At 36.0% G+C, this 14,605-nt stretch overlaps 1 pseudogene; it reads left to right on the top strand.

Moving 5' to 3' along the window:
- Window positions 1–397: 397 nt before the first annotated feature.
- Window positions 398–14,529, top strand: LOC149839932 (universal stress protein PHOS32 pseudogene; annotated as a pseudogene).
- Window positions 14,530–14,605: the final 76 nt, after the last annotated feature.

Raw genomic sequence — 14,605 nt, forward strand, 5'->3', positions numbered from 1 at the left:
TGACTGCCTAAAAGGGAAACTTTCCATCGCTTGATGCCATCAATTTTCCACGTAGAAGGGAAAATTGAGGTTGTTGCCCAAGATGATCTTCTTGACTGAGCAGGTGAGCTCCGTGTTTCGGCACCAAGCACCACCTAAGCTCAAAGATCCTGGGGCACTTATTATCTTGTGTGTTATAGGAAACATGACGATCGAGCGTGCATTGCTCGATCTTGGGGCAAGTGTGAACATATTGTCGGGTTCTTTATATGACACTTTTGAGATTGGAAATTTAAAGCCCACGATGATTGTTTTGCAGTTGGTTGACAAGTCTACCAAGAGTTTACGATGAATCTTAAAAGATGTGTTAGTCAAGGTCGAGGACTTCTACTTCCCTATCGATTTTCTTGTTCTGGACATGGAGGACACCGATGTCGCTCACCAGATCTCCATCATTCTGGGCAGATCATTCTTGGCCACTGCCCATGCTCATATTGATTGTCATACTAGAAAGATGAAGGTTTCTTTTGGCAACAAGTGTTTGCACTTTCATATCTTTGATGTTGCCACGAGAGTGACACAAAATGATGAATGCTTCCATGTGACAAACGTCACAGGAAAATAAATTGATCCACAGTTGGATGTGTGTCCTACCAGTCGTTTGGTTTAGAACTCACCATCATTTGAGAATAGTCTCCACGTAGAGACTAAACTCCATCTTTCCAGTCCAGAGAGTCATCGTAGGGTCCAAAGAGGTAGAATTGGAGGACACATAGTGCGCAGTGTCACAAATGACACTCTTTTTCTCAGAGCCCTTAATTAAGCATGACTTCACATCCATTGATCATATGGATGATGAAGGGTCTTTAGAGATCCGTCTGGCTAAGGACGTAAAACCTAACGCTTTATGGGATGCAAACCCATATTTGTGTTGTACTATTAGTAGTCTTAGTAGTTTTCTATTTTAGTTAGTTTTCTTCTTTCGTGAGCATGAATGATAGGGCATGTATGCATTGCATCTTTGTATATTTTTATGAGTTGCAAACTATGAGACAAGTAGAACCGCTGCAGAATCATTCACATGCCATATCAGATAAGGTTCCACAGCGTGGATTAGGTGACTTCTACTCCTTTCCTCCCATTTTTCTATTCTCATATGCATTAATTCATTTTCATTCAAGCATAGGGGAGTGCCACTGATGACAGTGTCATTCAAGCATAAGGGAGAATGTCATTCAAGCATAGGGAAGGTGTAATTTGCACACCTAAATTTTTTTTGTCTTTATATTTACACTTTTAATGACAACTCATAAAAACTGGGCTTTTAAGGAATGAGTTTGACCTTATATGAATGATTTACATAATCTAATGTTTTCAGAGAATTTTTAAGCCTCACAAAAAAAAAAACTGATACTCATCTAAAAAAATATGGTTGTTTATGTGGATTTTAAAGAAATGATGATAGATGCATGTTAGAGTTTATTTTGAATCATAAGTATGAATATGCACAATTTTATTTTTGAAAAACTAAGCAAATGAACAACATTGCATTCATGAGCTCAAAAAGTAAAAAAAAACATATGTTTAGTTGTTTGATCTCTTTGTATTTCCTAGTAGTTGGGCTTAGACACAAGTTGAAGTGTTTGAGTTCCATGTCGAAAAGGATAACGAAGAAAATCACTTCTTTGTCTAAGTTGATATCTGTGGCCTATTTTGTTCGAGCAAGTAGAGCCTAAGAGGTGTTTACACCTGGTGCCTTAAAGCCATCTGGCTCGAGAGTCACCAGCTCGAAAGCCCGTTACATGAACTTTATAGAGAGCGGAATAGATGTTGACATTGCATATGACAGAGAAGCAGACTATACATAAAACTACAAAAATGAAAGGTTTAGTGACTCGAGCAATTAAGTTTGAAGGATACTTTGTATCTGGTGATCTATGGTCGTCTGACCTGAGGGTCACTGACCCAAAGCTCGTTACACGGGTTACGAAATTGGAAATTTGAAATAGTGCTCAACAGAAAGAATAAAAAAAGTGTGAAATTTGAAAATCAAGAAAAAAGAAAGAAAAGAGCATAAAAGGAAAAGTTCCCTGCTTCAAAGAAAATATTGAGAAAACCTGTGCAGAAAAGCATATGAGTGAGGATTAGTAAATAATGACATACACATATTTGATTTTTTGAGAATAAAGCTTAAATAATTATGATATTTAGAAAAATGAAAGAAAAGGTTTTATTCTGTGGTGGCATATAAAGGACTCCAATCATGTTTTGAAAATATAATGACATGAAATATTTGTGAAAACAAACTCCTCAATTGCCTAATGCTTTCTGAAGTTATATTTTTATGCATACATGACAGAGATGTTCGTGTGTAGCATCACTACAAACTCTCACGAGACTTTACTCATCCACTGAGGTAACCTAGGGGTTGAAAGGGTTTGTTGCATATGCTAAATGCAACCGTGATTCCTATGAAAGTGAGTTAGGTTTTTGTTTTAATTAGTTTAATATTTTTTATTTTTGCTTTAGTTTGCTTGAGGACTAGCAAACGATAAGCATGAGGGTATTTGATCATGCATATATTTTATATTTTATATTTTATATTTTATTCATCTTTATTTATGCATGATCCATGATAAAATTGCATTGAAAACCCATCTTTATCGTTGTATTCGAGTATTTGCTTCAAAACTAAATTTTCAGAAAAAAATCACATTTTTCAATTCGGTCGTGCGATTTTCAGTATTTTTAATAGTTTTAAATTTTTCTTAATTATACTTTAGTTAGAGTAGGACTTAATTATTTTGAATGAGTTTTAGAAAAATATCCCTTTGAAAAACACATTTTTCAGAAAGAGATCCTATTTTGAAAATTGAGAAAAATTATCAAACGCATTCTGAAATTTCAAATTTTAACCTATTTAGGGAATATAAATAGTGGTTTTGAGGGATGGAAAAATGTTGTTTTGTCCAGTAGCCTCAAGCTCTCATTTTCTCCCTTCGTCTCTTCTCTTTCTCCCATGTTTTCAATCCTTGCCGATTTCTCCCCCTCTCTTCTTCTTCTTTTTCTCTTCTCTTCGCATCCAATCTGTCGGCGACAACCATTTTTTTCATCGGAGAGGCATGTGTTCAGCTAGGAATAACCATCTTCTCTTCTCATCCAATCCGTCGGAAGTGATCCCGCATGGTGATCTTGTTTTTCTCCCCGTTTCACCGTAGATCTAGTTTTGCATCGCATAAAGCATAGCATCATATATAGTTTTGTTAGATCATTGCATCATCTGCATATTAATCTAGTTTATTTCATATATTGCATCTGAAAAATAAAAAAGAGCAAAAATATATTTTGTTTTGATAGTTTAGCCATTTTCTTGATTTAAGCATTGAAAAATCTTGATTTAGGTAGATCATAGTTTTAATATAGGTTTTATATTTTTTTTCTTGATTCATGATTAGTTTTAGATTAGTTTGGGATTAGATTTAATTTAGGAAAGTCTACAACAAGTTTTTTTTACTCGCCATTGTTTTAGATCAAATAAATAGAACTTTGTTTTCTTAGCCGATTAGTTTTTTCTTTTTAGCCTTTTTCTAAAATCGTGTTTGACGTCAAGTAGAGCATAGCTTCTGCAATTAAGTTAAGGCTGAGTTAGTTGATCAATACCTGCCATTACCTTTTATTGAAGATTTTCTTTTTGGTTAGTTAGACTTCTTATTAGAAAAGAAAAGAAAAAAAATTGATACCCGTATAGTGTAGTTTTCTTTTATTGCAAGTAGCCCATTTAACGTAGAGTCAATTGTTCTCTTCCTTTATCAGTTAATGCTTTATTATTTCCAGAAGTAGATGAGTTAAGTTAGATTAAAATTTATTTTTTTGTGTGTGCAGACAGTCTTTGTTTCAACCTTGTTTAGTTAAAACCGAGTACCATTTTTTTAAATAATGTTTTCTTGATAGTAAGATTAGATTAGATTATATACTATTGTTGGTTTTATTTTAGATTTGCTTTAATTATTTAGTTTAGGTTTCTGTCCAACAACGTGTACATTAGTTATTTTATTAATTAGTCACTCTAGTTGTGTTAGGAAAGTAACATAGACGATTCTTGTTCTTTTTTTAGTTGTAGGCTATTAATAAGTAGTAAGTTAGGTAGTTTTATATGGTTGCAGATCTTTGATTAGTTTTAGATTTGTTAATACGTTCAACATCTTCCATTATATCCCAGTCTTTAGTTAGTTAGCTAACATAATTTTTATCTTGAATATAGTTTAATACCTAGTTTTATTTGATTCGGGTTAGCCGATTAGCATAGTTTACTATTAGCCATTTTTTTTTGTGTTTAGTTCTTGTTAATTATTATTAACGTGTGATATTAGATTAAATTAATTAAGTAGTTGTCATATTTAGTTGATTGTGTTGTTAATCTTTTGTTGTAGTCAATTTATTGATTTTTTGATTTGTTAATCATAGTTTGTTAGAAATTAGTCGTTAATTGTTAGTTAAGTTGTTTTGCTTTTTTGTCTTTTAGTGCATTACTTGTTCCATTAGAAAAGGGACACAAAGGTACTACAAAAGACTCAAGCACTAAAGACTTGTTTTTCTTTTTAGATTAAGATTTCTTTAATTTATTAATTGGGTCTGTAATAAAACCATTTATTTTATTTGTTTAAGCCCTCTGCAGGGGCAACTGTTATCGTCGCGAAATTTTTCCCGTCTTCCCCTTCCTTGCGGAAGAGAAAAAGGAAAATGCTTTCGCGCTTCAAACTTGACCGGATTTTGGAAATTGTTTTGAAATACTCGCCTCCGTTTTGAAAATTGCGGAAAAATCCATGGGATAGGACTCGACCTGTCGGTACGAGGTTCGACCGTTCCTGCCGCCTTTAACAGGGGTAATCGAACCAAGGACCAAAATTGTGCTTGACTTAGTTAAATCATCAAAATCGTGTTCTATCCTAAATGCTCAGAGAATTCAGGCATGTGCTATGAGATTTTGGAAAATGCAAGTTGGAAAACATGATGTATGCTTAGAAAACATTTGGAGTTGGAAAGAATCTCTCAGGAAAAAGGTCAATTTCTCAGGAAACTCAGATAAAAAAGAGTTTTTGAAATCATGAGAAAGTTCATAAAGATGTGGGAAAATCATGAATAGTTGAAAATCCTGGGAAAATAAAAGTGATTCTTGAGAAAAGGTGAACGTTTGAAAAGGGAAACACTTCTTAGGAAAACTCGAACTTTGAGAATTTTCTCAAGAAAATGATGGAAAATTTATAGGAAAACTCATTGGAGAAGGAAATTCAAAACTTGAAATCCTGGGAATCTTACCCTTGAATACTTGGAAATCAATTTTTTTTATTCTTGAGAAAGATTGGAAAACTCTTTTTGAAGATCATAAGAAAATAACCTTTTCCAAGGAAAGTCGAGGGAAACTTTGATCTTGGAAATCCAACTTAGATGTTTTCTTGAGGGACTGTGAAAACTTGACTTGGGAAAAGCGATTTTGGAAAATCTTCAGAGTTTCTTGAGAAATCGATTTCTCTGAGAATGAAGTTTTCTTAAGAAAATCATGAGAAAACCAATGATTTCATGATGCAAATGACATGGATGCATGAATGCACTTTGAAAGATTTTCTAAGAAATTTGTGGGAAAAAGGTGTATTAAGTCAAAATAAATCCTTCACATATTCTGACTGTGGCCATGAATATGGTCAGAGTTTATTTGATTTAATGCACATGATTTTGAAAACTTTGGAAATATGATGTGCATTTTAAGATAGCCTAAGAGTGTAGGCTTAATGTGACTAGTAGAAAGATGATGGATCTGGGTCTCGTCCATATTCCGACTAGGGCCGTAAATATGGATTCCACCGAGTTCATCAACTCCCTAGGAGTTGGTGCACGTGTCATTCGTGTACATCCATGGTGCTTTTAAAATAAAATGCATGAATCATATAAGCAGGATATTGCATAAATTCAAACTATATGATATGCATCCTAGTCTAAGCAGGAAATTAACTCTCTTATTCCAAAATTTACATTATTACATCACTAAATAAATGAAATAAAAGAAATTTGCAGACTTCAGCTCCTTCTTTTGAATATCCCTGCCAAACTTGAAATAAGGTTAGCTCAAATATGTGGGTTTTTTCAAGATTTTCCAATAATATTATGAAATTATTGGATTTAATTGGATATAAACCCTATTCTCATGCTTCCTTGATATTTGAAATAATGTAAATGCAAGGAATTCAGTGGAAAACAGTTTGAAATTCGGAATTGGGGGTCAAAGTGACCAAAATACCCCTAAAATCAAAGTTATACCTTTCAAATCAGGGTTTTTGAAGAAAATTTTGATAAAATTGAGATTTTGAAATTCAAATTGAATCAAATGATGATAAAATGAAGTAAGAGACATGATGACATGCTGCTAAACACATTAAGACTGTAAAATCAGAATTTGACCTTTTGCAATTTATCCAAAATAACGAATTTCGCTTGTTTTTCGCTTGGATCTGGGTCCTACGGGACCCTGTTTTGGTATCATGGCTAATCCGAACCTCAAATGGATTCCAAATTGCACCAAATTCGGCATGAAGTATCTACTTACTCTGATAAACAGCCTAGAATGCTAAAAATCACAAAATGATATGATTTAAATGCTAAAATTTAAAGAAAGTCCTAAAATGGTGGATTTTGCCTATGGATCTGAACCAAATGCAATGCTTAATATGATAATGCAAGATTTACACCATGAAAACTTCTTATATTTTGCAGACTGTTAAAAGACCCGAAATGGAACATTTTTGGTTTTTACAGCCTCGGGATTTGAGCCATGATGAGTTCAATAACAGAGATTTAGTTCTGACAGAGGTAAAAATCACCCTAATCTGATGTAAAATGCTAAAAAAATATAAAACGACCATGGAAATTTATGAAATTAATCAGAGCTACTCACGACACCTATATGCACAACTTTCATGTTCATGACTTCGACATTTGATCAACAGAAACATGTAAAAAAATATAACATTGTGTTCCTAATTTGACAGAACAGACCAATATGACCAAACAGAGAACTGACAAGACAAATCTGAAGCAGGTATCAAAACTGTTCTAAAAATCACAATCTTTTAGATGCAAATAGAGGACACCTCGGACATAACTTTCACTTTTTACAGTTTTGGATTTGGAGCAACACACAAAGAGAACCCATCGACCTAAGTCGATCCAAAATCGCAGAGGCCCAAATCAGGCTCTGACACGTGTCCCAAACTCTCGGATTTTTGTCAGACATAAAAAAAAATCAGAACAATCTTATAAAATCAGGTTAAACACTAGACATTCTCTCGAGTTCAGAACATCTTTCGGATCGAAAATCGGATCTCCCATGAGGGATATATCGATTTTACAAGTTGGCAAATGATTTTCAAAACTCATCCTGGGTAATAAAACCCGACTTGCCATTTTGAACGTTTTTCGTAGTAAACAAATTCAAATGCCTCCGAATTTTTGGCACAATCCTAGGGACACCTAAGGGCGCATTCCGTGATTTTTTTGAGATTTTGAATAAAAAATAAATGCATGAAATGACATGTGGACTGACTAACAAAAACAGAGACCTACTGAAAATGAGCAGAATTGAAATAAATGCTAAATTAATCCTAGTTAATTCATGAAATGTGCTAAATGAATGAAATAAAATGCAGATTAAACCTAGATAAATACATGAATGCTAAAAATCATCAAGGAAGCATAATTAAATATTTTTATGTATGTCGTTTTATGAGAATAGCTCAATCCATCTCTCGGATGAGCTCTTTCTTCAAACGACTCCCGAATCGAATTATGGAATCAAATCAAGGGGAAAAGAGGTGCACCTTGCTTCGTTACGCAGCGTAGAAGCTCTTGAAAGGGGCGACTATCACGAGCTTCCTTCGTCCTTCGCGCCAGGCTTCGGATGGTTCACCAAAATCGACCCACTACACCTTCTTCACTGAGCCAAAGGGGCGTGAATTCCAAAGTGCAAAAAAATCGGATTTTCAGGAAGGCTAGGTCGAATTTTCAAGTTCACAAAAATGGTCTCCCTAGGCTGGGTGTGGAGCCTTGTTTTTATAGATTTTTCTGAAAAATTTGAATTTCAAACAGGCTCAATCTGAGCCCTCCATGTGGCGGCATCTCAGGGGGTGCTATATGGGGGTTTGAAATTCGAATTTGGATTTTGCAGGGAGCCCTCAGGTGGCGCCACCTCATGGGGCTATTTTTATTAAAAAATATATTAAATAAAAGAGAGGAAGCCAAGTGGGACTCTGGATTGGCGCCACCTCAAAAGGAGATTTGAGGTGTAAAGCTGGAAACAATAGGAGCATGCCATGTGGCGCCACCTCTGGAGGCTCTTGACATGTGTCAGAAGGCCAGGAGTGGAGGAAGCAGACTGTGCCACCTCAGAGGAATTCAAATTTTACTTTTCTGCAGGAAAGGAGAGGCCGACATGTGGCATTTCCTTAGAGTGGCTCCTATGATGCCATGTGGCAGGAGAACATGAATGGAGGAAGCAAAATGCGCCACCTCATAGGGGGGAGGTTCTACTTTTTCTGATGCAGGGAGGTCTGGACATGTGGCGGACAAGTGTCAGCTGTCTGGAGAGGCCTTCTCAAATGGCGCCACCTCAGAGGAGAATTTGAATTTCAAATGGAGGTTGGCCCTGGAGGAATGGAGGATGGACATGTGGCGCCACCTCAGGGTGGCTCCTACAATGCCATGTGGCAAGAGGGAGGGAAAGGGACACGTGGCACCATCTCACACAAAATAGAAAAGGTGAAGTTCAGGATTTGCGCCACCTCAGCCTGGAGTTTGAATATTTGAATTCTAGCTTTCTCTGAAGGAGGCAGAAAGTGACATGTGTCACTTGCTTTTTCTGAAGAAAGCAGAGAGAGACACATGTCCCTTGCTTTTTCTGAGAAGAGCAGAGGGTGACATGTGTCACTTGCTTTTTCTGAGAAAAGCAGGGAGTGACATGTGTCTTCTACTTTTTCTAAAGGAAGCTGGAGATGACATGTGTCATCTACTTTTCTGAGAAAAATAGGAGGGAGACATGTGTCCTCTGCTTTTTCTGAAAGGAGCAGAGATTGACACGTGTCGCTTGCTTTTCCTGAGAAAAGGAGAGAGTGACATGTGTCATTTGCAGGAGACATAATTCAAATGGTGCCACCTCAGAGGAGACAAGTTCTACTTTTTCTGAACAGGACAACACATGACATGTGGCATCTCATGGTGACCTTGGAATGACACATGGCACAGGGTGAAGATGGTAGACATTGACACGTGGCATAAAATGAAGAGGATGACTAATGACATGTGGCGGCATCTTAAGGTGGCCCCACACTGACATGTGTCAAAGGATGGCAGAAGAGAGAAGGTGACATGTGGCGCCAACTCTAGGTGAACCCTATGCTGACACATGGCCGGTAAATGGGAGGAGAGAGAAAGGACAAGTGGCGCCAATCCAGGGGACAAGGCTCCTATATTTTTGGGTTTTTCAAAATTCAATTTTTTCAAAAGAACAGCCTGTGTGACACCACCTCAATGTGGGTCCCACATTGCTTTTTTTATTGAAATAAGGACAAAACAACCTCTTTTTGGAATTTTCATAAAATCTGGACTAATTGGTAAAACAATAATTTTTGGAAAGAGTTTGTCCCTGTAGGGCGATTTTGTAAAAGGAAGATATTTGAAATTGTCAAAAGGGCAAAATCTGAGGTGAAGTGGCTGGAATCCATATTGAAAACTATCCAGATCATTTTCCTGAGAAAATATTTTGAAATTCAGAGTCCTGGGGGTAAAATGGGAAGAATTGATAATTTTGAAGACCCAGGGTTTTGAAATCAGTTTTGAAAAAAGTTGAAATTCTAATCTGGATTGAAAATTTTGAAATCAAGAGTTCTGGACCTCGAAATGACATGCTGTGCAGTGCAGTGATTTGAAATGCTCATGCAATGATATGCAATGTCATGTCTTATGCAATAGAATCTTGAACCAAGACTTTGGAGATGTCTGTCTCCTGTCAGGAGTAAAATTTTGAACATCTAAGATAAAAATAGAGGAAAATTGAGAGTTGTAGATGCAATATGAAATTTTGCAGTTTCCATGCTCAGAAAATGACCATTTTGCCCTCTCGCGATCCCAGAGGTTGAATGATGATGCTTGGTGGAAATGTCGGGGAGGTGAGTGAAAATTTGGGGTGTTTACAACAACACTTTCTTGTTTATTTAGTTAATTAATCTTTTATTTTTCAATGCAATAAAGTGTAGTTTAGATTGTGTGTTTGAATAAAAAGTATTTCCCATTCTCTGAGATCAACCCGGACTCTACCACTCGTGCGAGTCAATTTTTATATTTTTGGTGTTTGGCTTTCACGTGCGACCCGCAATAAAGCGCAATTTAGATTATATTTTTATATTTTGATTAAACTCACACAAGTTCTCTTGGATCTCCATACAATTGTTGTATTGAACCTGGTGGTTTAATTTGAAAATCTGCATCATGTTGTTGTATGTCCTCATCAACAAGTTGTTCTACATGGGATTGATTGTCATTAACTGAATTTTTCCTAACATCAACCAAATTAACAATGATAAAAAAATTTTTGTATTTTTTCTTTGCAGGTAAAAAATAGAATCTTGCAATTCCTAAAATATAAGACTTTGTGTTCAAGAAATCTCATTTTATTTGTTTCTACTATTTATGGTGTATGAGATGGACAATAAAACTTAAACACTTTGATATTTTTGAATAACCAATGAAAAATTCACTCGTCGACCTAGGATCAAAGGCTTTTATATGTGGGTTATATAGTTTGGCTTTAACTAAACATCCACATGTGTGCATATATGACAATGGAGGTTTTTTACCTGTTTATAACTCATAAGAAGTCTTTTGAAAGACGTTCGTAGAAAGTTTGTTTAATATGTACACAATTTTACTAAGAGTTTCACCCCACAAGATTAAGAGAATGGTTGGGTGATTTAATATCGCTTGAACTATCTCCTTAAGCATACAGTTTCTCCTTTCAGCTATACCATTCTGGTAGGCACTACCAGCCATGGTGTATTGAGGCATAATGCCTTCCTCATTTAAAAACCATGCTAATGACCATTCTTTTTATCTAATCTTAGTGAAATGACCATAGTATTCTTCACATATGTTAAACCTAACCACTTTTATAACTTCACTGATATGTTTATTTACTTCTTTCTTGAAGTACTTAGAAACTCGAAAGACTTCAGATTTCTCAAATAACAAATAGAAATACATACATCGAGAGTAGTCTTCTATAAAAGTGACAATATTTTTCACCATATAACATGGGGTAAACAACCGACAAACATCTGTATCCACAATTTCTAATTTACCATTATTGCATTCAATATCCTTCTTATACGTGCCTTTATGCAGTCAACACATAATTTTGTATTTGTGAAGTCAAGGGATCCAAAGAATCCCTTATTTCACAAGTCTTTGGACTCTCACTTTTGAGATATGTCTTAATCTTCGATGTCAAAGCAAATATGATTGATCATCATTCAAACTATGTTTATTATCAATCAACGCATTCTCAACGAAGTAAGATTCCTGGATTTAGAGTTTGGTTCTCAAACGATACAAACCATCACATATATATATTGAACTAATAGAAATTAAAATTTTAATAATAATATGTTTACAGTTTTTACAATTAAAAGCAAAACCAAACTTATCAACTCTTGAAATCAAAACAGGGTTTCGATTGTAAGATGTAACGTAAAATGTATCGACCAAATCCAAAGTGAATCCAGGGTCCAAAATAACTATGCAAGTCCCAACGTTCTTCACATGAGAACACATCTTGTTTTCTGAGAAGATATTTCTTTCATGCTTCGTTGGTTTTCTTTTGTTAAAAAATGTTTGCAAAGAGTTAACAATGTGTACAATGACATAAGAATCAATCCACCAGTTATTTAATGAAACATGAATTAAATTACACTAATGAGAAATAAATGACTTGCTGCCTTTATTCTCGAGTCATTTCTTATGTTTCATGCAAGTCACCTTCTTATGTCTCTTTTTCTTATAGAAGAAACACTTTATAGAAGAACCTCTAGTCTGAGATTTAACATTAACTTGAGAGTTAGAACTTTCTTTAAAGGTTTTCTTCTTGAAAGAATTTTTCTTTGCCCCAAACCTATACTTTACATGATAAAAAGTCATATGTGCACTTTGCACTTTCTTACCCTTCAATTTTTCTTTTTTTTTAACATACTTAGTTAAAAGGTCATTAAAGGATCCTTCATCATTATGTGTATTGTAAGAGATTTTGAATGATCTGTATTTTATAAACAATAAAGCCAGAATCAAATGCACTAAAAAAGAGTAAAAAATGATGAGCTTTATGTCATTCAGTTGAGATGTAATATTTTTTATTTTTAAAATATGTTGTCAGATGTCACTGTCTCCATAATATTTCACAGATACCAACTTGAACATGAGAGTATTGGCCCCAACGTTATCAAAACTGACGAATTGAGCCTCAATGACTCTTAGAAATTTTTTCACTGTCCTACAGTGAGGGATGATGCTTCATATATTATTAGCCACTCGTGATTGCAAAAGCAACATGCTAAGCCTATTTAAGCACTCACACTTCTAATAGAAAACTTTCTAACCGATTGTATTTTACTCAGTTGGAGTGTGAGGTTCGTCAGTTCTTAAAACTAAATCTAGGTCCATGTATCTCAAAATAAACAACACAATTTCTTTGCAATAAAAAAAATTTGATCCATCTAAAATAGGGATATTGATAGAACTGTCAACAATCAAAGAACCTAGTATTGCAATAATGAAAGAAAAAACCATGTAAATACTCATACAAGATTTATATCGAAAAGGTAAATATGAGACTTTATTATTCATCTTTTCTAAGGCAAGCATAATAGTGTCATTATGGTTTCACTTTGGTGAAACAATAATACTCAGAGATGCTTCGCCTTTTCAATTATCAAAGAATTATCACTAAATTAGTGAAATTAGTAGATTGTATAACGAGAGGCAATTCAACATTGTACCTTTGGGTACTAACATACTTCATGGGTTGATGTACATACATACTATTACACCGTATGAATTTGGAATACAATGATCTGTCTTTAGGTATAATCATTGTTTCATAAAATTACACACAATCGCAATATCAAATTTCAATATCAACACAGTCTAAAGATTCCTCAATCAACACAACTCATATCACTTTGATGATTCTAAGAGTAAGTTGATCGAGATCATTTACTATAAGTCTATTCATGTTGTAAAACATCCTACAACACAATATATTATGAATTCAGTCATAATCTCATGCTTAAATATCATGAACAACTCAAAACAATCATAAAATGCACATATCATGCTAAAGCAAGCCTTTGGCTGGTTTATCTTTTTAAGTTATCAGTAACATATGTAAACAATAGTATTTGTCGATAATCCAAAATCCCTTTAATTATAAAAAAGTATATATCAAAATAGTTTTTGTATTATTTTAATTATAAAAAACAGCTATTAAAATACTTGTTATATCATTTTAAATATAAAAAAATTTATGAAAAATATTTTTTACATTTTAAACAACTTTAAATATCAAATATTAAAAGGTGCAAATATCATGAAACCTTGCTTATCAAGTATTCATTTCCCGAGGCCCACAAGGGCTCAGCCCATTAGGGAGGGACAACTTGTGAATTGTCACCAAGTTGACGGGATGTAGCCCGTGGATGATATCCCTTGTCGCACGGTTGAAGCTGCGTGCACCCTCTGGTGGGGATTTTACAAACAGGAGGCCAACCAATGTCCGATGGGTGAAGGAGGGATTTTCCTTGGATCATCCCAAAACAAAAATCATTCATTGAGTAGTACACGTCCATGTGGTGTCTTCAAGAAAAATTCTTTTTGATTGCGGTTATCTAGGGATGGCAGTGGACCGGGGCGGGGCGGGGCGGGGCGGGGGACAAGGTCTCCACCCCCGCCCCATCTCAAAATACTAATCCCCGTCCCCGTCTCGCCCCCACCTCATCCCCGATCCCCGTCCCCGTCCCCATCCCCATCCCCATCCCCGTCCCCGTCCAGGCTCCATCGACCTCTACGTTCGGCCGACGAGCGTCCTCTACGACGCCGATTGGGGCTCCATCGACCTCTCCATCGACACCGATGAGGAGTCGCAGCAGAAGCTTGAGGACGACTTCGACGCCTTCATGACGACAAAGGCGATCGACCTTGCACAGCCGCTCGTCGATGCTCATATCCCCTTTCGGATCCACATCGTGAAGGACCACGACATGAAAGAGTGGCTCTGCCTCGAGGTCGAGCAGCTCGGCCTCTCCGCAGTCATCATGGGCAGCCGCGGCTTCGACGCCCCCAAGCGGACTAGCAAGAGCCATCTCGTCAGTGACTACTGCATCCACCACTGCAATCTGCCCGGTCATCGTTTTGCGCTACCCGGAGCATCAGGAAAGTGACGACGATGATGGCTCCGACTGATAAAATAGGGTTAGGGTTAGTAAGAGAAGATAAAATATGAAGGGGTGGGGGCGGGGCGGGGAAAGTGTCAGTCCAT

This window comes from Nuphar pumila, chromosome 4 (assembly GCF_984573655.1).
Source record: "Nuphar pumila chromosome 4, dmNupPumi1.hap1.1, whole genome shotgun sequence".
Taxonomy (NCBI): Eukaryota; Viridiplantae; Streptophyta; class Magnoliopsida; order Nymphaeales; family Nymphaeaceae; genus Nuphar; species Nuphar pumila.